Genomic DNA, 25,299 nt, shown 5'->3' on the forward strand with positions numbered 1-25,299 from the left:
TCCTTTTGGGGATTCTTTGATGACCTTTAATAGATCTTCTGGAGTAAAAGGGGCAGATAGATGTAGCCTATCTGGGACTGAAAGCTGTGGGAGGTCAAGGTCTTTTAGGAAGGTCAAGTGTTCTGGAACAGCCTCCGGGGCACTCTTAGTCCGAGTCAAAGGGTGCAGGTTATAGAGAGATTCATAGAAATTCCTAAAAAGAGAGGCTATTCTGTCTGGATCAAAAGTATCTGGGCCATCTGGGGTTTTCATTTTGTGAACAAAGTTGTTAAGTTTCCTACGTTTGAGTCTTTGCATCATAAACCTAGAAGCTTTATTGCCATGTGCAAATATCTTTTGTTGTGAGTGCAGAAAGTATTTTGCAGAAGAGTCATTTAAAAGATTTTTAAGAGAAGCTCTACAAGTTGAAAGTTCGTCTAATTGAGCTTGAAGTAATGAGTTCTTATGGGAACTTTCTAGAGCACTAATTTTTTCGAGCAGGTCATCTATCTGTTTCGATCTGACTTTTTTAATATGAGCACCCATGCTTATGCAGTGCCCTCTGATGAAAGCCTTGTGGGCATCCCAAATTGTATGTGATGTGACGTCAGAGGTGCAGTTAGTGTCAAAGTAGTCCTTTAGTAGGATTTGTAGACGGGCTTTGGTGTCCGGGAGGCCTAGAAGCTTTTCGTTAAGGCGCCAGTTTCTAAAGGGACGCCTATCTGGCGGGGACAGAAAGGTAAGTGAGATAGGGGCGTGGTCAGAGATGGTGATTGAACCAATTTCTGCCTCTGAACAGTGCTGGAGGTGTTCTTTAGAAACAAATAGATGATCTAACCGCTGATATGAACCGTGAACCTGGGAAAAAAAGGTGTAGCCCCTTACGTCCGGGTGAAGGGTACGCCAAGCATCTACAAGGTGATTTCCAGCCAGATTTTTTAGGATGGATCTCAGGGCTTTTCGGGATTGAGCTGATTTGTTAGAAGAGGAGTCTAAAAACGGGTTAAAAACTAAATTGAAGTCCCCCCGAGGAATGTGATACCTTCCCTGAAATCTTCTGATCTCTTCAAGATATCAGTTAGCCAGTTAATTTGATTAGAGTTGGGTGCATATATATTTATAAGAGTAAATAGGTGCTGAGCTATCGTGCCTTTTATCATGAGAAATCTATCCTCCGGGTCACAGATTTGATCCTTTATAAGGAAAGGGACTTTTTTGTGGAACCCTATGCTAACACCCTTTGAGTTGGATGAGGGGGATCCGCTATGGAACCACAAGGGAAATATGGAGAAGGAAAGGTTAGGGAAGTGATCCAATTTAAAGTGGGTCTCCTGGAGAAAAGCAATATTAGCATGTATCCTCTTCAGAATCCCAAAGATGTGGCTCCTCTTAGAAGGAGAGTTACACCCCTTTACATTAAAGGAAGCTAGTTTGAAGGCCATCCTTAGGATGTGTAAAGGGTCTGGGGAGCTGAATCCACACCTGTATGACAAAAGCGTGCAAGGAAAAAATTAGCTGGAACTTATCTTTTTCAACGCTCCAGTGTAAGGAAGATAGCCTCCGCCTCAGATGGATCTCAGACAATCTGTTGAATGACCATAAGAAATAAAACATGAGAAAAACAGTAGTAACACATATAACTTGAAAACAAGAATGAAAACAAGAATGAAAAGGCAGCATGGTGATGCCAGATAAGGTCTAGTGGGGGGGGGGGGGGAATAGGTTAATTACCACTAAGGGACAACCACTTTACTTGTTGAAGATGCTTAGACCCATATCCATAGAGACAGGGAGAAGGATGTTAAAATTAAGGGTCATGGACCTAAAAAATGGGTCAATGGACACATATTTAGAAGGAAGGGCCGTAGTACAGAAAGCGCATGATGGGGGGGGGGGGTGGGGAGGAGGGGAAGAGTAGGGGGGTATAGGAAAGGAGAAAAGGATAACAATAGGAGGGTGTAATGGCAAAGACAGGGAAGATAAGGGTTAATAGATCTGTGGGTAGATTCCTTCTAGATTAAAATCTAAATAAGGGGCAAAGGAGGAGTAAAACAAAGCACTAAATTCGCCCTGCTGGGACAGAGGGGGCAACTGCGAACTGCATGGGCAGTTATTGAGGAGAAGATGCAAAAACCTCTAGTGTGAAGTCCTGGGAGCAGGAGTAGAACCGAAGTAAAGGTAAGGTTGTTGCAGAGGGTAGCCGGTAATTTCGTGGGTGCTTTACATAGGGAACGGGATCGTTCTGCTAAGAGCAGACGCTGTAAGGGATTCCAGACGCTGCAGAATAAGCTCAACGATCTTCTGAGGCGATGCGCCTGGGGGTAAGAGATTGATTCCTTTTCTTTTGGCGACGCGATTTGGGAGTGTCCTTGGGTTCAAAGAAGGTGTACTTGGGCAGCTCCGGCAGAAGGGTTAAGTCTCGAACCAAGTCCCAGTCATCTATATCCAATGGAGAAATGTCCAGGAGATCATATAACGGTCCCAAGTCCGCGTGGGTTCTGATAGTGAATCTTCTGCCGTTGAACGCAAAGGAAAGGCTAAACGGAAAGTTCCACCTATACAGAATTTTACGGTTTCTAAGCCAATCCGTTAATGGTTTCAGTGCTTTCCTCTTCTGAAGGGTAATAGGCGCGAGGTCTTGAAAGACTGATACGGCCGCTCCATTGAACTTAACCCCTTCAGGTCTACGGGCTTTTCTTAGGACAGCTTCCTTGTCCGGAAAGTGCAAGAAGCGGCATATGATGTCTCTAGGAGGATTGTTAGCGTCTGGTTTTGGACGAAGGGCACGGTGGGCCCTTTCAATAATTAGAGGGTCTGGGCAATCCGGGCCTAATAAATCCGCGCAAATAGATCTGACAATGTCCGGGACTTCACATGCAGAATCTGACTCATGGACACCTCTGAACCTGAGGTTATTCCTCCTGCCGCGGTTTTCCTGATCCTCTAAAGCATTATAGACCGCATTAAGATGTAACTGGCATTTCTGCAGGCTAGAGGACGAGGCGGCTTGAAATTCTAGCATAGCAACTTGCGTCTCTTCAAGCGCTTCCACCCTGCCGCCCACGTGTTTAATGTCTTCCCTCAGTGATGAGATTTCACCTACCAGAGGACCCATCGCTTTCTGGAGGGCCAGATCAAGGTACTTCCTAGAGATCGGTAGGAGCTTGCGGTTTTTGGCACCGTCGGTGTCGCTTGTGTCTTCTTGTGCGTCCGGGTCTAACTCAGCCGAGTCTCTGCAGGGAGCCGGCGCCATCTTAGACTCCTTTGCCACGTTTGCAGCGGCAGCTTTTCTAACGAAGCGGTCCATATCTCCGCTATTTGCTGAGTTCTTCTGGTGCTGGGACGATTCCCCGGTCCTTTGCTGACCGATCTTGACCATAATTTAGTCCAGGGGCTTAAGTGAGCTGTAGGAAAGTGGCGTCTTTCTCGGAGAGCTCAGACACAGACGTCCATGTCGGTCTGGCGCTAGCTCCGCCCCCCTGCAGTACAGTATTTAACTGTAGCAGTAGGGTGCTGAGAGGCGTGATGGCAGACATGTCATGGCTGAAAAAAGTCATCATGGTGGTGTAGGTACTATCCATTAGATGTGAAAAGTTAACAACTTCAATCAGTGAAGATGTCACCTTTGAGTCCGTGTTTTAACTGCAGAGCCCCTGTGTAGAACTGGTGTATACCACCATATAGTCACTGTTTGGTGGTATGATTGGTCTTTTTATAGTGGTTTTCTACAGTAATGGTATGGTAGTATTATTTAGTCACTATGGGGTGGTATTATTTGGGTCTTGTATAGTGAGGATGTTGGTAATATTGGTTTTCATTAAAAGCATTTTGTTCAGTAATATGGAAGTAATATTTAAAGGCTATGTACACCTTTGGGGGATTTTTTTTTAATTATTGCATTGTACTCATTTTGAGCTAAAAATTATATTTAAAATTGACCTTTATTAAAAATATGGAACCTTTTTTTCTGTACAGAGCTGAAATGTCCTAGTGGCACCCTTTGGATTTTCAGTCTTTTCCATCAGACCAGGAGCTGATGGACTACTTATCTCTGCTCTCTGACCTCCTAAACATTCATTATAGCTTAATTCTTATCTTGCTGACAAGAATGTCGCTTAAATAAGTGTTTATTAGATGACCGACACAAAGTGAAAGTACCAGTCACACAAGTTAACCCTCTGTGACAAAACAGCTCAATATTTTTAATAAAGGCCAACTGAAATTTTTTTGACTGAATGTGACTGTGCTGTTGGTGAAATATTTCAGCATTTGGGGCACACTTTTTATTTTGCCCAGGGCCACACTGTGTCTAAAACTGGCTTTGCTACAGAAATGGCCATTACTTTTTTTATGATCTACTAGCAGAGATTTTACAATCAGAACATGTCTTGCCCTACACCTTCCTTTGGCCATGGTGAAAGTTGCCTTTGTACTTATGGGCCTACAATGTCACATGTGGTATGGTAGAATATTTCTCACAATATGAACAATTTTTCATGAGAAAAAAATGTTTATTGTGCAAAAAATAAATCTTTATGAATATCTGTCGATCACATAGTGCTCCAATTTAAGAAAAAAAAATTGTGTTGACCAAGTCTTTTCAACTAAAGGTGGATGACAGGTAGACAGGATGATTCTGCAGCTGATTGTCTGGAAGGAAGCAGTTGGCTGCTCGTTCAGTGAAGGAGATTCCTGCATTTACATGTCGCAATCTCCTTCACTGTGTGAGGACAAGGGATTTATGGTTTCTGAGCAGCAGATCGCTGTTTAGAGCACACGATATGCTGCCCAGAAACTATGATCAGTGGTACCTGCATGAACGTCAGGATCACCCAATGAACGAGTGTTTTGCTCATTCATCGGGTAATCGGCGGTGCATTTACATGGGCATATTGTCAGGAACAACTGTTCGCAGGTATGGTCGTTCCCAATAATCTGCCCAATCCTCAGTCTGTGTAAATGCACTTTAAGCCTTAGCTTTGCATATTCCCTCAATTTCAGACATCTCCCCTTGGCAGTGAACAAAGGCTAGTGTTGGATCTGGATCTTTAAATTTGATTGTACTCCTAAGGAACTGTAAATGTCAGGGCGCTGTGATAACAAGAGAAGTGATGAACCAGAAGGTGCCCTTCTATATGACTCAAGTTTTCCACTTGTTGTGGTTAGCAAGGAATAATTTTAGCAGAAGTGGAACCAGATAGAATAGAATTGGGTTGGAGGTACCATATGATTTCTATGGGTGAATACAACAAAAATCACTTTAAAATATACCATAGAAGGTGCAAAGATGAGTAAGGGATTCCATAGAGTAGGCAAGTAGTTGGTAAGGTTGGTCAGGCCAAACTGACCTATTCAGATGAGTCAATATCAGGGGACAAATTTAATGAAGGATTAGGATGAAAGTTCAAGAAGAAAATTGTGAAATCCAAAATTGAGGCAGTTAACTTAAAGGGGTTGTCCAGCTTCATGATATTGATGACCTATGTATGGCTTACAACAAAGTATTCTTTGAACATATTTATTATGCTTTGAAATATTCTCTACTATTCCATACAATGAACCTGTCTTTATTAAAATAGTTGTTACTTGGTGCTTGATGTTTTACAAGTGTGCTAATGTTTTTTCCTTCTATGGATAAATTTACTTGAGCTTATTACAGGACCAAAGATGTTTCACACGTTGCTTCATTAGATAATTCTACTTCTTTTAGCACATTTCATTCTATTTTGCTAGTTCTCTGTCTACATTGCTTTTTGTGTCTAAAATAGTAGACAGCTGGGAGCTCATTAATTCTATAAATGATCATTCGGTTTTGGAAGACAGGGAGCCCAGGTGTAAAAAAGACAGACTAGAGGAGATCAGCCAAACACACTGTATGTTATAAGGTGTACGGCTCCTCTATGTTTTTTGGAGAGCAGTGCCTTGTTCTTATGATAAAAGCTCCTATCAATCTGCAAATAGGAACAGTTATATGGAAAAAAAACCCTGTCCTATTCCTCTATGATAGAAATCTGAATTAATTTTTGTAGTAAATCAAAGACATAACACCACTAGGACCTCAAAAAGTGTAGAAAGCGGCTCTTTAGTTCACCAGGTTCCATAGAATTGTAGAGTACAGAAATAATTATAGCAATCATTATCTCATTAGCATTTGTTCCAGGACTAGAAAAAATGTTGTGTTTTTTTTCTTTGAATTGTGTTATAGTAACATATTTTATAAGGCTATAAAAGACATACGTCCATCCCATTCAGCTTATTATCCTGCAAAGTTGGTGCAGAGGAAGGTAAAATCTCCTGTGAGGTTTAAGCCAATTTTCCTTATCTTAGAGGGAAAAAATAATCCTTCCTGACTCCAAATCTATCAATCAGAATAAGGCTACATACACACGACTGTATGTGATTTGCGGTACGCAAATTGCGGATCCACCTCAAAAAATTATGACATTTGTATGTCATCCGTTTTTTTTTTTTTGCGGATCCATTGTAACAATGCCTAAAACGGACAAGAATTAGACATGTTATATTTTTTTTGCGGGCCAACGGAACGGACATACGGATGCGGATAGCCCACGGTGTGCTGTCCGCGTTTTTTGCGGACCTATTGAAATGAATGGGTCTGCATCCTATCTGCAAAAAAAACGGAACGGACACGGAAACAAAATACGATCGTGTGCATGAGGCCTAACTAGAAGAAAGGCATCCAAGCCCCCTCTTAAATTTCTTCAATTCTTTTTCATTTCAGTAATACTATGCCATTGAAAATGAAATACAAATATTATCCTTCTGTAGCAGTCATCACAGAGAAATAAAACCTATGCAGTGAGTCAGTTTACTGCTGTTATGAAGGCAAGATGTAATATTGTTAGTATTAGTGATAAATATCGAAAAATTTGATTTGGCTGTTTCACCGAATTTAAAAAAAAAAAAAAAAATTTGTTTTGTGACAAATTACTTTGTCACGAAGCATATTTCTTTGAAAGTAGTGGGTGCAATGACTGGGAGTAGCAATTCCACCGTTCCCCGTCATTGTAACCCTCAGATGCTGCGTTCATTGCTGATCACGGCATCTGATAGCAGTGTAAAATGAAAAAATAATAAAATCATACTTACCCTAATCCATTTGATCGCGAAGAGCCGGCCACTGTTATTTTGTTGAAGCGCGAAATCTTGTGCGTCATCACGTTGGTTGGCGTGGTAACGTAATACATCACTGCACGCGGGATTTTGTGCGAGATCGTCAATTAAGTTGGCAGTGGCCGGCTCTTAGCGGTCAAATAGATAATATAAAAAAAATTTGTTGTTGTTTTTATACCGCCATTCAGGGAAAATTGATTCGCTACCACGAGCACGAGAAAATTAAGCCTCGCAGCGATTTGGATTTTCCCTGAAATTCGGATCTAATTCAACTTCGTGGAGTTCTATTCGCTCAACCCTAGTTAGTATAATAGTAGATGTAGAATTGTCAGTGTGGCAGCTCCATGATTCTCTTGATCTACCTAGATGATGATGCTCACACTTATCATTGTAATGTGTGATGCTCTGAGTCTCTCATCTACTTTATCTCTCTGGTCGGAATGATGGTCGGAATGAGAAAGTCAAGCAAGACGGTTTGCTGTGCTAAAAGTTCAAACAAACAGCAAGTTAAGGAGCCAAGACAGGAAGTCGAATGCACAGAGTGACTTAAAAAGCATATCCAGAAAACTATTCACCTGTTTTTTTGTAAAAAAGAAAAATAGAAATGACAAAAGTCATGTATAGGCTGATTATAACATGTGATAAAAATGTTTTATAGTAGTGTCCCTTTAATAAATTTACCACCACAACCTCCTCTGGCACAGAGTTTGCTAATTAATTGTTATGTACCCAGTTGTGATATCTATGCCCGTTGTATGGCGACATTCTTCAGAATTGCTAAAATAAAATTGTCACAGACCCCTATGCTTTACTCTCATAATCAGGTGATTAAACAATGTCTACTCCTTCATTTATTACAATAGGGCATATTTCATCAATGGTTGTTATTTGACCCTTCTATAATTGCTATATTTTTGGGATTATAAGACGCACCCAGGATTTAGAGGGGGGGAAATAAGAAAAAAATATTTTTCAGCAGACCCCCAATCTTCATTGGACCTCAGATCAGACCCCAAAATCAGACCTCCATTCTTCATCAGACCTCAGATCAAAACCCAAAATCAGCCCCCCAAGTTCCATCGGCCTCAGATCAGAATTCCGAACCTCCATCGTTCTTAGATCAGACACTTATCAGGCCCCCCCCCAACCTCCAACATCCTCAGACCTCTCCTGATCTGGACGGCACTCCCACTCTGCAGATCCTCTCACCCTCCCTGGTCTTCTGGCACTGCACTGTGACCTGATGTCACACAGAGTCACTTCATAATGCGCACCTATGTGCGCAGCGTTCTCATGCTGTATGCTATCAGTACAGAGTGCAGAGCGGGGACCGGAAGAAGACCAGGAAGGGTGAGTAAAGCTAGAGCAGCGCTTCCCTCACTGCTCCCCGTGCTTCTCGCATGCTGAAAACCAGTTCCATAATGGAAGCTGACATTAGCATTCGGACTATAATATGCAATATGCAATGCCACTTGCCCCCCACTCTTGAGGAAAAGAAAGTGCTTCTTTTAGTCCCGAAAATATGGTACACAGACAGGAAGACAATAACATGGACAGTAAGGTGAAGATGAATGAACATAGTTTATCACATCATCATTGCTGTCTGGGTTTATCCAGTTGAAGGCAAAATAAAGGTTCTACTACATCCTTACAGAAGATACTGTTCTGGACTTCATAAAACATCATAAAATGGAAGCCAGAGTCAAGCAACCCTGTAACGCTATCTAACCTTTGCTACAAAATCCAGCACCTCATGTCACCAAAGCATCCAAATCCACTTAGTCTCCACCGGCAGATCATTTCACTAATATACGGAGTATCACAGGCTGAACACTCCTACTGTCTAATTGTGAGATTTTGGCATATGTCTGCAGCAAGACAGTAATTGAAATGACTTGAAAAATAGATGTCAGCACTATCTCTGATTGCTTTAATACAGGGTAGTAAATTATAAAGTGACTTCTCATAACCCTTTCCACAATAGATATTAGATTTGGAGGAATATTTATTAGCAGAGGTCAGCTTTACATATGTTTTAACACTTGATTAGTCGCCAGGTTAATCCATTTAAATCCTCAGTAGATTTCATCTCAACCGACATTTTCATTAGAACATATTACAAGACATTGCCACGAACTTAATGGTAATTTATGCGGCTACCCAGTGCTTTGTATAAATGACAACAAATTAATTGCAGCATTAAACAAGCCCCTAGCCCCAAGCAGAGCCAAGACGTCTATTAACTACAGAATATGCATAGGAATGAGGAAACAAAGCGACTTCATGTGTAGACGATTCGAGAATAACATTATGAACTACAGATCTCGCAAACTTCAACTTGATACATATGTGTTAAATGCACAGCTGCAGCAAACTTTAACTTCTTCCTGACGGAGACGTTTTTGCGGTTTTATTTTTTACTCCCTGCTTTCTTGGAGCTATAACTTTTTTATTTTTCTGTTCACATATGCCATATGAGAACTTGTTTTTTGTGGGACAAGATATACTTTCTAATGGCACCATTTAATATTGCTTAGGATGTATTGGCAAGCTAGAAAAAAAAGTCTGCATGTGGTGGAACTGGAAAAAAAATGCAATTCCGACAGAGTTTTATGGGCTTTGTTTTTACTTAGTTCATTATGATGTAATACTAACTTGTGCTCTTCACTCTCTGTGTCAGTATGATTATTAGTGTTGATCGCGAATATTCAAATTGCAAATTTTAATCGCTAATATCGCCACTTCGAGAATTTGCTAATATTTAGAATATAGTGCTATATATTTGTATTCACGAATATTCTAATCGGGAATTTATCGCGAATATCGGCAACATCCCTAGCAAACGATAGGAAAGTTGCCTATAGGAGTAGTTTTGATCGCAAATTTTCATATCGCAAATTTTCCGATTGCTGATTTTCGCCATCAAGAAAATAATGACGAGATCACAAATTCTCGAATTCACGAATATATGACAAATGTTTGCCAAATATCGTGAATTTGAATATTGCTCCTGCCGCTGATCACTGATGAATATGGCGATACAACATTTGTACAGTTTTATTTGTGTTTTAGAACTGCCATATTCTAACCTGATAACATTTTATAGTTGTGTCTATGGAGCTGTGTTAGGGCTCATTTATTTGCGGGACAATCTTTAGTTTGGGATGTTTTATTTAATTGCACAAGCATTTTGGGGAATGGTGATTATTTTGATTTTGGGGAAAGAAGGGTGATTTGAATTTATATTTGTGTATTTTAATTATTATTTTTTTTAAACTTTTAAGGCCCCCAAGTGGACCCCAACATACAATCATTAGATTGCAATTTGTATAATGTAATGGAATTGTATCCATTATCATATGCAAAGATTGGTATATTACAATTCAGTGCTGCCAAATGCAGGCCTGTATTGTAACATACAAGTAATAAGCCCAAAAGTCTAGAATAAATTCTGGCTTATTAATTTAATGGAACATCTTCCCCGATCTCAGTCCAGGGAGGCATTCATGCATGGCAAGCATGCGTTTCCTGGTTTTTCAACCTCTCAGATGCTGTGCACACATCTGATCATGGTGACAATATTTTTTATTGTGGTTATTACAGTAGCTACATTATTATGTGTATTTACATGGCTGCCTGCCTTTACGTGATGTTGTCGCAAAGTTTAGTGTTAAAAAAACAAACACAAAGGGGGCATGGCTTGGAAGCTGGAGAAGATGCCCACTTAAATAGAGAGCTCTCTGTCTCCGTTAGAACGGGGTGATTATCTACTGCTGTACGGTGCCTATTGGGAAAACAACCAAAGGGGAGATGCCCAAAGCCACCCAAAACCCCCTGACAACTTCTCATACCCGTGACACCTTTGTGGTGTGCTCCGCTCCACTGGACGCAGCTGGGCCTAGGTCCCTTCACCTCTTATCCACGTGTCACAGCCACTGTGTTCTCCAAGTGCTCTTCTGTCTGCTGCCAATACTTTGAACAGAGGAAACATATGGATATCTCTGTCCCTTCACCCCACATTCTCCTAATCGTAGAGGTCCCCAGACAACACTCAAGTCAGTGGCGTATCCCACACATCCATGCAGAAATACCAGCCTAGGCTGGCCAAAGTGACAGCTGTTCTGTCAACATGACACTCTGAATGGAGCGACCCCCCTAATGATTCTTTAGGGGATACCCCCTCTCTTTCTAACTTGGCTGCACAAGACCCCTAGGACGGGGACTCTGACTCCCCCTCAGACGCAGATTCTCCTGCACCTGACAAATCTATGGCCTACTCTGTTTTTCAAAAAATGCTGATTACCCACAAGGGAGGACTTTAAGGGTATTATAGATGAATTTAGAGATGCTTACAAGATGAAAAGCGAGCTGACACTGTGTAATCAGCTCATGATGATTATCGCACATATATGTCTCAAATTCATAAATCAGTTGCCTCTCAATCACAAGTGCTCCTTGAGATCGCCAGTTATATAGAAGATTTGGATTATAGGGTGCATAGAAATAATATACGGATTAGATAATATACGGATTAGGGGAATGCCTGAAGCGGCAGGTGCAGAAAATCTTAAAGGGACTGTGTCCTCTACCCACATACAGCTTGACAGGGCACATCGGCCCCTACATCCAAAAGGCACTATGGCTCAACCTTGTGTCGTCATCTGTTGCATCCATAACTTTGAAACTAAAAAGGCCATTATGGCTGCAACTTGCTCTTTACACAACTTTAAATTTCATGGCATTACTATTCAGATCTTTCCAGACTTGACATGGCTTACTTTGCAAAAGCGACAAGTCCTACAACCATTACTCTTATGCCCAAGAGAAAAGAAAATCGCCTATTGCTGGGGCTTTCCATTTGCCTTCATGGTCTCATCGCAGGGGAAAACAGTGACTTTACGATCCTACGCAGATTTAACAGCCTTCTGCTCTGCATTTTCCTTGATCCCTCTGGATATTCGAGAATGGGAAATCACCTCACCTCCACCAGCCTTGGACCCAATCTGGACACCTATACAGAGGAAACAGCTTCGTCCCTCACCTTGCAAGTCTCTAACCAACTCGTGGAGACATGGAAATCCTGACTGAACTGTTATTAGTCAGAGACGGGTAAAGAAAAATAGAGTGTTAGTCGCTGGACCTTCAAGGAGAGGGTCCGGAAATAACTTTGCAGGGCGCCAAAAGGAAGGCAAAAGAGCGAACAGTGTACAAAAGGGTAGGGGAAGGTTCTAATATATTGGACAAAAATATTTCTTGGTAGAACGTAGGAGGGCAGGCTGCCAATGGTCTCAACCTAACCTTGAAAACCTCAGGGTAGGTAATAGGGAAGGAAAGTAGTGGTGCGTGGAAATGCTAAAAGTACCAAGGAGGAGGCGCCAAAATCCCTAGAATCTAAGACTTGGATCATGAAGATCCCTAAAATAAAATAAAATCTATGGAGCTCATAAAAACTAGTAGAGTAGCGATACTTACACACTTTTAGGATGTGTAGACCCTCAGAATCAAATCATATAAAGTCAAATAATAATGTAAATAATCAAAATGTTAATGACTCACTTCACCCAGGAGGGTAATGTGGGATAAAGCTCAAGACACCTACACCACACCTCCTGCGCCTGGGTCGCCCGTAGAGATGTCAGAATCGGACAATGACCACTCAACAGTAAATCTTTAATCCTTTTCTTTTCCTTTTATTCCAAAGCCAGGGTAGGGGGAGTGAAAACTCAATGCGTTTCGGGGCCTCTTAATGGGTCCCCTTCATCAGGAGCAGATATAATTACAATGAAAGGCAATAGTGTTTAAATAGAAGACAAAAAACGGCAAAATGCTTCCAGAGACGTCACTCCCAGTTTCTGCATGCGTTCCACGGTGGAGCGCACTGGAAGCGATGCCCCACAAGCCGTCAGGTTACAAAATTATAATCAGGATTGATATACATATACATTTCACATAGATTAATCTAAATACATATATGAATAATGCATGATCACCGAGTTACCGTTCACAGCGGTCCTCGGATGTCCAAACTAGTCTCACATCGAGTCCGGTGTGCTCCACCGTGGAACGCACACCCGAACCGGAAGTGCTCTCGAAAGTAGAAAACTCATTTTATTCATGTATATCTCACCTAAGAAGTGGCGGTCCCCGAAGAATAAGGTACCAAGTGACCCAAATAAGGACTATAAGTATAGGTAGCCTCACCAGAAAATAATAGGGGCAAGGCCACATGATCGGGTATCAGGTCACATGATCAGGAACTCATATCGCCGGTCAAAACCTATAAGGCACCAGCAAAACATGGCGGACCATAACACTATATACTCAATTGATTAAAACTCATAAAAAAACCTGGGGGACTAGCCTATCATAAAGATACACATGAACATATATGAAATACAATTAAAAAAAGAGACAGTTCTGCCAAAAGAATATAATTTTTTTTTTCTCCTTCCTCTTTTCTTCTGCAAACTTCTCTCCTTGGATTTAAAGGGAAAGACTGGGTTTTCACCAGGTTCACAGGATGTGAAAAAATCCTCCTCAGATCTACAAGTGCCTGCAGGGTACAAATAGAAACTCCATATGGTGAAGTACTGCCACTGTGTTTTAAAACCACAAGGAAGAGATAAACTCACAAGATTCCATTCACAGTGTGCGTATTTATCACCACTTGTGTCCCCACATCTCCATAGTCTTCAGCAAACACTGGGTTTCGCTACAACGCTTCTTCAGGAGCTCTGATTGCAAAACCGAAAACTGCTGTTCTTTATCAGCAAACTTGCCCCACCCCCATACAAAACTTCACTCCCCATTTGAAACTAATAAAATATGAGCATGTGATATATAAAACCTACTAAAACCATAATTTCCTAAATCAGTCCTGCGCATAAGTCTATAGTGCCTTTCATTTTCTTCTGTTCATTCAATTCACAAGGTTATAAAATCATATCCCAAAAAACGCACCGGCATCTCAGTCCTTGTTCAGACCTGAGGTAAACATCGTAATTTCTCATCCTAGACTATACAAGAATTAACATCACATTCTACATTCAGGCCTCTTGGTTGGATAGTATTTAGACAGTACATCCAATTTACTTCTCTTTTGTTGATTTTAGTTATATAATCTCCACCACCAGCCGACTTATCTACCAATTCAATTCCCATAAATTTTAACCCTTTGGGTTCTTTTTGGGGCATAGTTTGTAGTGCAATGAAACACTATGTGTTACTAGACCTTTTTTAATATTATAGATATGTTCCTGCACACGGGTCTTCAAACTGCGGGTGGTCCTTCCTAAATATTGGAGGCCACAAGGTCACTCCAGCATATAGATCACCCCCACACTATTACATGTAAGTTGCCCCTTTATTTTTACGGTTTCTTTTTTACCTTTAATTTGTATAGTCTCCATCATTCTTTGCCGGTCTTTTTGGTTGCGGTTCCTGCAAGGTGCGCAAAAACCGTGAATGTGAATTTGCCATTTTTCTGCAAATTTTTCTGTTGTTTTTTGTTGCAAAGTTCCCACTATGCACAAGGCTGTTAGACAAATTTGGTGCCTTTTTAAAAACAATGGAAGGTTTATTTGGTATTTATTTTCCTATAACAGGATCATGTTTGAGGATTTTCCAATTTTTCTGGATCATGTTTTTTATTATGCCCAATTTTGTATTATATTGTGTAAAACAGGTATATCTAAAATCTTTCTTTGGTTCATTTTTTTCTTTTTTCTTCTTATCCTTATTGCCTATCTCCATTTTGCACTCTTCCAAAAACCTACCATCATAACCTTTCTCTAAAAACCTCTCCTTAATGACTTCACTCTGTTCCCTATATTTCTCCAGATCTATACAGTTTTTATATATTCGCTGGAACTGACTTTTCGGGACGTTTTTTAACCATACCTCATGGTGGCAACTATCCAACCCTATATACGTGTTCACATCGGTGGGTTTAAAGAAGTTTTTAGTTTTCATCTACCCAGCTTCTACATAAATGGTGAGATCTAGAAAATCCACCGAGGTGGCATTCACACAACTCGTGAATTTTAAATTGTAATTGTTCTTGTTGATATCTTTGAGGAAATCTTCCAAACCCTCTTTACTGCCCTCCCATATGAGCAGGCAGTCATCGATGTAACAACGCCATACAGTCAGGGTTCCTATTTCAGTTTTATTCTCCAAGATGGGATTAATTGTCTTTCTTTCCCACATAGTCATGAACAGATTTGCGAGGCTGGGGGCGAATTTCGCCCCCATTGCCACGCCAGACTGCTGTAAATAGAAACTATCTTTGTAAAGGAAATAGTTATGGGATAGGCAGAAAGCAACACAGTTCAAAATGAACTCTATTTGATATTCTGTTAACTCTGAATCCCCATTAAGGGCTTCTTCCACCCCTCTCATGCCTAAATCATTTGGAATGCAGGTATACATGGAGGCAACATCCACAGTCGCCAGCCATGTTTGTTGGTTAAGACATCCCATGTTCTTTATGAATTCCACCACACTTGTTGAATCCTTAAGATAGGAGGGGCTACTTTAACATGCTTTTGAAGAAAAAAATCAATATACTCGGAAATTCTATTCGTTAAGGAGTTAATTCCTGACACAATGGGTCTCCCTGGGGGGTTGCTTAGGCTCTTGTGAATTTTTGGCAGGAAGTACATAACTGGAGTTACCGGGTTTTTAATTGATAAATTTTCATATTCATTTTTGCAAGTTTGCTGATAAAGAACAGCAGTTTTCGGCTTTGCAATCAGAGCTCCTGAAGAATCGTTGTAGCGAAACCCGGGTCAGGCGTCTGTGCAGGCTGATCTGAATGCTTGTTATGTTTTTAGCTTTGTGAGTATAATAAATTAATTTTTATAATCGCACACCTTAAGTGCTTCACTATCCTCCGCGTTTCTCTGGTTTATGAGGAAACAGGGATCCATGAGAAGATCAAGGAATACCAAAGAAGGTGTTTGCTGAAGCCTATGGAGATGTGGGGACACAAGTGGTGATAAATACGCACACTGTGAATGGAATCTTGTGAGTATATCTCTTCCTTGTGGTTTTAACCCCTTAAGGACACATGACGTATCGGTACGGCATGTTTCCCGAGTCCTTAAGGACACATGACGTACCGGTACGTCATGTGTTGTTCCGATCACTGCCGTGCGGCCGGCTGTGATCGGAACAAGGTGCCTGCTCAAATCATTGAGCAGGCACCTCGACTAAATGCGCGGGGGGGGTCCCGTGACCCCCCCATGTCCGCGATCGCAACAAACCGCAGGTCAATTCAGACCTGCGGTTTGTTGTGCTTTCTGCAGTTTCTGATCGCTGCGGTCCCTGACCGCGGCGATCAGAAACTTTAGTGTGGCGAAAATATATATTTATCACCCCCCCTGCACCTCTGAATGATTTTAGCCCGGTGGGAGGTGCAGGGGGGTGTTGCGGGCGGTGGGGGCGGTGCGGGAGGCGGGATCGCGATCCCCGCCCGCCTCCCATTGAATAATCGTTGGTGTAGAGTGGGTATACCAGGGTGCCAGCACATTGCTGGCACCCTGGTATAAACGGCTGACATTGGTGATGCGATAAAAAGTTAACAGTAAGAGGGAGCTCCCTCCCTCTCCGATCGGGGGGCTGCAGTGCCTTTGCAGCCCCCCGATGGAGAGGGAGAGAGCCCCCAGACAGCCCCCCGCAGCCCCGTGCTCACCCTTCCCCGTCTGCGAAGTTCTGAGCAGACGGGGAAGGTTCCCATGGCAACAGGACGCCTGCTCAGGCGTCCTGCTGTCCATGGTGCTGAACAGATCTGTGCTGAAAGCATAGATCTGTTCAGTGTAAGTAAAATACAGTACAGAGCCCTATATAGAGTACAGTACTGTATTATACAGACATCAGACCCACTGGATCTTCAAGAACCAAGTGGGTCTGGGTCAAAAAAAAAGTGAAAAAAAAGTAAAAATCAAAAAACACATTTATCACTGATTAAAAATTAAAAAAATAAAATTCCCTACACATGTTTGGTATCGCCGCGTCCGTAACGACCTGATCTATAAAACGGTCATGTTACTTTACCCGAACGGTGAACGCCATAAAAATAAAAAATAAAAACTATGATGAAATTGAAATTTTGTCCACCTTACTTCCCAAAAAAAGGTAATAAAAGTGATCAAAAAAGTCGCATGTACGCCAAAATTGTAACAATCAAACCGTCATCTCATCCCGCAAAAAATGAGACCCTACTTAAGATAATCGCCCAAAAACTGAAAAAACTATGGCTCTTAGACTATGGAAACACTAAAACATCATTTTTTTGGTTTCAAAAATGAAATCATTGTGTAAAACTTACATAAATAAAAAAAAAGTATACATATTAGGTATCGCCACGTCCGTATCGACCGGCTCTATAAAAATATCACATGACCTAACCCCTCAGGTGACCACCGTAAAAAAATAAAAACGGTGTAAAAAAAGCCATTTTTTGTCATCTTACATCACAAAAAGTGTAATAGCAAGCGATCAAAAAGTCATATGCACCCCAAAATAGTGCAAATCAAACCGTCATCTTATCCCGCAAAAAATGAGACCCTACTTAAGATAATCGCCCAAAAACTGAAAAAAACGATGGCTCTTAGACTATGGAGACACTAAAACATTTTTTTTGTTTTAAAAATGAAATCATTGTGTAAAACTTACATAAATAAAAAAAATTGTATACATATTAGGTATCGCCGCGTCCGTGACAACCTGCTCTATAAAATTACTACATGATCTAACCTGTCAGATGAATGTTGTAAATAACAAAAAAAAAACGCTGCCAATAAAGCTATTTCTTGTTACCTTGCCGCACAAAAAGTGTAATATAGAGCAACCAAAAATCATATGTACCCTAAACTAGTACCAACAAAACTGCCACCCTATCCCGTAGTTTCTAAAATGGGGTCACTTTTTTGGAGTTTCTACTCTAGGGGTGCATCAGGGGGGCTTCAAATGGGACATGGTGTAAAAAAAAACAGTCCAGCAAAACCTGCCTTCCAAAAACCGTATGGCATTCCTTTCCTTCTGCGCCCTGCCATGTGCCCGTACAGCGGTTTACGACCACATATGGGGTGTTTCTGTAAACTACAGAATCAGGGCCATAAATAACGAGTTTTTCCATTAAATCTTGTGCAACACGTAAAGGGTTAACAAAGTTTGTAAAATCAGTTTTGAATACCTTGAGGGGTGTAGTTTCTTAGATGGGGTCACTTTTATGGAGTTTATAATCTGGGGGTGCATCAGGGGGGCTTCAAATGGGACTTGGTGTCAAAAAACCGGTCCATAAAAATCAGCCCTCCAAAAAACAAACGGCGCACCTTTCCCTCTACGCCCCGCTGTGTGGCCGTACAGTAGTTTACGACCACATATGGGGTGTTTCTGTAAACAGCAGAGTCAGGGCAATAAAGATACAGTCTTGTTTGGCTGTTAACCCTTGCTTTGTTAGTGGAAAAAATGGGTTAAAATGGAAAATTAGGCAAAAAAATGAAATTCTCAAATTTCATCGCCATTTGCCAATAACTCTTGTGCAACACCTAAAGGGTTAACGACTATTGTAAAATCAGTTTTGAATACCTTGAGGGGTGTAGTTTCTTAGATGGGGTCACTTTTAGGGAGTTTCTCCTCTAGGGGTGCATCAGGGGGCTTCAAATGGGACATGGTGTAAATAAACCAGTCCATAAAAATCTGCCTTTCAAAAACCAAACGGCGCACCTTTCACTCTACGCCCCGCTGTGTGGCCGTACAGTAGTTTACAGCCACATATTGGGTGTTTCTGTAAACGGCAGAGTCAGGGCAATAAAGATACAGTCTTGTTTGGCTGTTAACCCTTGCTTTGTTAGTGGAAAAAATGGGTTAAAATGAAAAATTAGACAAAAAAATAAAATTCTCAAATTTCCTCCCCATTTGCCAATAACTCTTGTGCAACACCTAAAGGGTTAACAACGTATTCAAAATCAGTTTTGAATATCTTGAGGGGTGTAGTTTCTTAGATGGGGTTATTTTTTTTTTGGGTGGTTTCTATTATGTAAGCCTCGCAAAGTGACTTGAGACCTGAACTGGTCCCTAAAAATTGAGTTTTTGTAAATTTCTGAAAAATTTCAAGATTTGCTTCTAAACTTCTAAGCCTTATAACATCCCCAAAAAATAAAATATCATTCCCAAAATAATTCAAACATGAAGTAGACATATGGGGAATGTAAAGTCATCACAATTTTTGGGGTATTACTATGTATTACAGAAGTAGAGAAACTGGAACTTTGAAATTTGCAAATTTTTCCAAATTTTTGTTAAATTAGGTATTTTTTGGTGCAAAAAAAATAATTTTTTTGACTTCATTTTACCAGTGTCATGAAGTACAATATGTGACGAAAAAACAATCTCAGAACGGCCTGGATAAGTCAAAGCGTTTTAAAGTTATCAGCACTTAAAGTGACTCTGGTCAGATTTGCAAAAAATGGCCTGGTCCTAAGGTGTAAAAAGGCTGTGTCCTTAAGGGGTTAAAACACAGTGGCAGTACTTCACCATATGGAGTTTCTATTTGCACCCTGCAGGCACTTGTAGATCTGAGGAGGATTTTTTTCACATCTTGTGAACCTGGTGAAAACCCAGTCTTTCCCTTTAAATCCGAGGAGAGAAGTTTGCAGAAGAAAAGAGGAAGGAGAAAAAAGAAAAAAATATATATATATTCTTTTGGCAGTGCAGTCTCTTTTTTTGATTGAACTTTGGTTAAGTGACAAAAACCCACGTCACTATTTGCGGCTTGCAGCGCCGAGGATTTACCGTAAGATAACTAGAGACATTTTCCTTTGTATATATGAAATACAAATAGACAATAAATAATAAATGGTTATAAAAATATTGATATTAATAATAAGTAAAGATGGGCATAAAAATCAAAATAACACTGGAAGATAAAACATGGATATAGCTAGATCGATACACAATAAAATATAAAAAGAAATATAGGCATATGAATTCGCAAAGATAATGGCACACAGCCATATTCAGGCGATGAATCAAATGGTAGACTACATCTACAAATGGATCGTTCATGCATTCAAGGGAAGAATAAGAGGATCTGAAAACCGATTAGAATAAATATCTTGATTACTAGCTATAGACTTATACAATTCACATCAAATAAAATCAAATGGATTAAAATGGGTGTACCATATATAATTGTATGTAAAAACATCTTCGTACGGCAACTCCATGAGTTTTAAAATATGGGGCTCGATGGGAAGTACCGTGTTCATACAACTAAAATATATATATGGGCATAGGGGGACGTATATCTGATTATATGTGTACCATCCACATAAATTATGAACATGTTGTTGGTGTACCAACAGTATTCCTTTAGTAAAATAAATAAAGTAAAGTCTCTGTTAGATATACTTGTCTTCTCTAGCGCTGCAAATCCGGAGACAATGTGGGAAAAGTCAAATAAGTAAATTTTTGGAAAAGGATTGCGCTGCAGGAGAAAATTCTTTTGTATAAAAATAAAAATATATAATAAAAAGTTCCTTTGGTAGATCTTCAATCAACGTGGTCACAAGCCAACCTCACAACTTAACACTGGTATGGAAATCTGTTCTGAAATGAAAAAGCGCACTATGGTGTAGCAAGTTCCACAAACTTAGCGCCCCTGCGAATAGATTATACTCACAGGGTATCTTGCGAGTAAATGCGTATATGAATGGATGGTATCTTCAATAGTACTAGGATGTCCCTTATGAGAGGCTGGAAGGAATCTGTGCAATATTCACAGGCAGCTGGGCGGGTGGAGCAGGCAAGGATCAAGATACTCAAGTAGGAATTTCCAAATATCGATCCGACGGATGGAATGCTTCTGCACCTAGATGGTACTAGACCTCAGCTTCTCAGAAGGACTGGTTAGTGGAACGGATGCGCACCAAAGAGTCGGATAAAAATTATTTAATGAGAAATAAAATTACAGCTAAAACCACAAGACTAAAGTCTCTGAAATGCCCGACCCGGGTTTCGCCGTGATGCTTCGTCTGGGGCGCCCCAGACGAAGCATCACGGCGAAACCCGGGTCGGGCATTTCAGAGACTTTAGTCTTGTGGTTTTAGCTGTAATTTTATTTCTCATTAAATAATTTTTATCCGACTCTTTGGTGCGCATCCGTTCCACTAACCAGTCCTTCTGAGAAGCTGAGGTCTAGTACCATCTAGGTGCAGAAGCATTCCATCCGTCGGATCGATATTTGGAAATTCCTACTTGAGTATCTTGATCCTTGCCTGCTCCACCCGCCCAGCTGCCTGTGAATATTGCACAGATTCCTTCCAGCCTCTCATAAGGGACATCCTAGTACTATTGAAGATACCATCCATTCATATACGCATTTACTCGCAAGATACCCTGTGAGTATAATCTATTCGCAGGGGCGCTAAGTTTGTGGAACTTGCTACACCATAGTGCGCTTTTTCATTTCAGAACAGATTTCCATACCAGTGTTAAGTTGTGAGGTTGGCTTGTGACCACGTTGATTGAAGATCTACCAAAGGAACTTTTTATTATATATTTTTATTTTTATACAAAAGAATTTTCTCCTGCAGCGCAATCCTTTTCCAAAAAAGTATTCCTTTAGTAGTTTGAGTATTCCAAACTTTTGTGTTCATAATTTATGCGATATACATGAATAAAATGAGTTGCCTGCTTTCGAGCGCACTTCCGGTTCGGGTGTGTGTTCCACGGTGGAGCGCACCGGAAGTCCGGGATGCGTTCCACTGGGAGCACACCGGACTCGATGTGAGACTAGTTTGGACATCCGATGACCACTGTGAACGGTAACTCGGTGATCATGCATTATTCATTAATAATATATAGTATTTAGATTCATCTATGTTAAATCTATATGTATATCAATCCTGATTATAATTTTGCAGCCTGACGGCTTGTGGGGCGTCACTTCCGGTGCGTTCCACCGTTGAATGCATGCGGAAACTAGAAGTGACGTTGCTGTCATTGTCTGATTCTGACATCTCTACGGGCGACCCAGGAGCAGGAGGTGTGGTGTGGGTGTCTTGAGCTTTATCCCACATTACCCTCCTGGGTGAAGTGAGTCACTAACATTTTGATTTTATACTCTATTATTTACATTATTATTTGACTTTATATGATTTGATTCTGAGGGTGTACAAATCCTAAGGGTCCATTCACACATCCGCAATTCTATTCCGCATTTTGCGGAACGGAATTGCAGACCCATACATTTCTATGGGGCCGCAATTCCAATCCTAAAAAAAATAGAACATGTCCTATTCTTGGGCATATTCTCTTAGTGCCGGCAATGTGCGGTCCGCAAAATGCGGAACGCACATTGCTGTTGTCCGTGTTTTGCGGATCCGCGGATCCATGGATCCGCAAAACACACGGATGTGTTAATGGACCCTAAAAGTGTGTAAGTATCGCTACTCTACTAGTTTTTATAAGCTCCATAGATTTTATTTTATTTTAGGGATCTTCACGATCCAAGTCTTAGATTCTAGGGATTTTGGCGCCTCCTCCTTTTAGCATTTCCACGCACTACTACTTTCCTGAACTGTTATTAGACATATTTTGTAGAGATATGTCTCTCAGTTTCCACATGTTCTTCTCAAGTATTCATATGAAATGGTTCACTGCGGCTCTCCATTCCCGATCTTCCTTTCCATTAATCCCCCTTTAGGGCTCCCCCGTCTCTCTATATCCTATTTTGTTGAATGGACTGAAGTGCTGCGTAATGATGTTTGCTTTAACGTTGACCTACTTTCTGATACTGTTCTCTAACTACCTATTGGCTAATGCAACTAGTTTCTTGTCCTGTTCTATTGTCCACCCCACTTTCCTTTTGTTTTTCCCTTTTATGTTTTTCGTTTCAGGTACTGTTTTTCCTCTTTACCCTCAAGGCTGAATCATTATTTGACAAGCTACCTGTGAGGAATGTGGAAATTTTATCACAAATTTTTCAATTGCCAAGTAAAATGTTTTTACTCAGCAATTGAAAAATTTGCGATAAAAATTTGCATTAATAAAATTTGCATATTACGCGATCATTACCTTGTCAATTTTTTTGTTGTTGAATATAACGAATATTCGAATTCGCAAATATTCTACAAAATATAAGCAAAATATTGCGAATACGAATATGACCCCTGCCGCTCATCACTAGTAAAAACATGATTTCTCCCTGCTTCTTGCTTGTGGGCCAATCAGTCATAGCACTATATCGAATATATTCGTTTTTTCAAATATTTGTAATATTCTAAAACAAGAATATATAGCAATATAGCGAATATTCTAAAAAAAAATATGAATATAGAGCAATTTAGCTAATAGTTTATAGCACTATATTAGCTAAATTGCTCTATATTCGTTTTTTTTTTTCAAATATTCGCTATATTGCTATATATTCTTGTTTTAGAATATTAAGAATATTCGAAAAAATTTATATATTAGTTTTTTCGAATATTCGTAATATTCTAAATCAAGAATATATAGCAATATAGTGAATATATAAAAAAAAAAACGAATATAGAGCAATTTAGCTAATATAGTGCTATAATCTTTTTTTTCAATAGTTAATTTTTTTTTCCAATCTGAACTTCAAAACAACAATTAGACAAAGAAGATTATAGCACTATATTAGCTAAATTGCTCTATATTTGTTTTTTCTTTTTTTATAATTGTATATTATTAGTTTTTTTCAAATATTCGCTATATTGCTATATATTCTTGTTTTAGAATATTACAAATATTCGGAAAAAAAAAAATTCAATATAGTGCTATATATTTTTTAGAATAGTCAGCATTTTTCCATTTATAATCATGATTCCTCCCTGCTTCTTGCTTGTGGGCCAATGAGTCATTGGCCCACAAGCAAGAAGCAGGGAGGAATCATGTTTTTACTCGGCAATTGAAAAATTTGCGATAAAAATTCACATTACAAAAATTTGCAATAAAAAAAATCTTTGTGATCAACACTACTCATTACATGCAAAGCGAGATACTTCAAGCCTTTATTTGTTATAATTTGGATGATTATGGCTTACAGCTTATGAAAACACCATAGTCACAATCTTAGGTAGTCTTTTCTCAGGGGACATGGATTAATTAGCTGACTAGAGTGTGACACTTTGAGCCTAGAATATTGAACCTTTTCACAATATTCTAATTTTAAGTTGCATTACTGAAATAAATGAACTTTTGCACAATATTCAAATTTTTCGAGTTTCACCTGTATTCCATTTTGTCCTCTTTTCATCCTTCTATCCCACCCAGACATCCATATATGACTAAATGAGAATCATTTTTGGATCGCCCCCTTTTGGTGGATATATGGCAGAGAATATGGAAAAGAGCAGTAATGACACTGCCTACAAAGAGAACCAGTATAAATTATTAATGGTTTGGGATCATATGCCCCAACTATTACATCATAATAATCCATCTCTTCCAGCTATCTCTTGGCGATGCTGGACAGAAGTGGGATCTCTCACTCATATATTTTGTTCATGTGCATCAATACACCTTTTTTGGAGACTGGTATGTGATTTCTTAACCAGGTGACCCATATTAAGTTCCCTTTAGATCCCTTACTATATTTATTTAATGTTACACAACTGGCACTCCTGGGACACCTCTTCAAATTAATACTACATATACTTACATACTAGATGTCTAATGTCTATGTTTTGGAAGCAATCTGTAGCCCCCTCTAGTACAGATATGATTTCAAGGATAAAAGATACTCATACACAATACTGTACCACGCTTTGAGATTGAAATGCTATACAGATGAAACCTTTCCCCCTCCTCTCCCTGTGTATCTGTCATGTCCAGGTCTATATACCCAGATACATATGCTCTGGTTTCATATCCTCTGGTTTATAAGTGAGTAAAATACATAAAATCTATGTCATGGTATCTTATTAGTAATAAGTAAGAGCAACAGGACGTGTATTTGCTATTGAAGACATTATGCTAGCCACCCAAATGGTATTAAACACTGATGACTCATGCTTCAGTCAGCATAATCTGTTTATCATAATCAACACTATCTCTAATACCTTAATTTATGCAAACTGAAATCAACAGCTTATCTACCTTGAGGTCCTTGATCTTGTGTTGATTCTGATAAACTGATTATGGTGACTGAAGCAT

General features: G+C 39.9%; 1 protein-coding gene across 1 annotated transcript in view; it reads left to right on the plus strand.

The window, feature by feature from the left end:
- ASTN2 (astrotactin 2) overlaps window positions 1–25,299 on the plus strand; it is an 859,422-nt gene that overhangs the window by 516,396 nt on the left and 317,727 nt on the right. The gene's annotated exons all lie outside the window — the stretch shown is intronic.

This window comes from Bufo gargarizans, chromosome 9, assembly GCF_014858855.1.
Source record: "Bufo gargarizans isolate SCDJY-AF-19 chromosome 9, ASM1485885v1, whole genome shotgun sequence".
Taxonomy (NCBI): domain Eukaryota; kingdom Metazoa; phylum Chordata; class Amphibia; order Anura; family Bufonidae; genus Bufo; species Bufo gargarizans.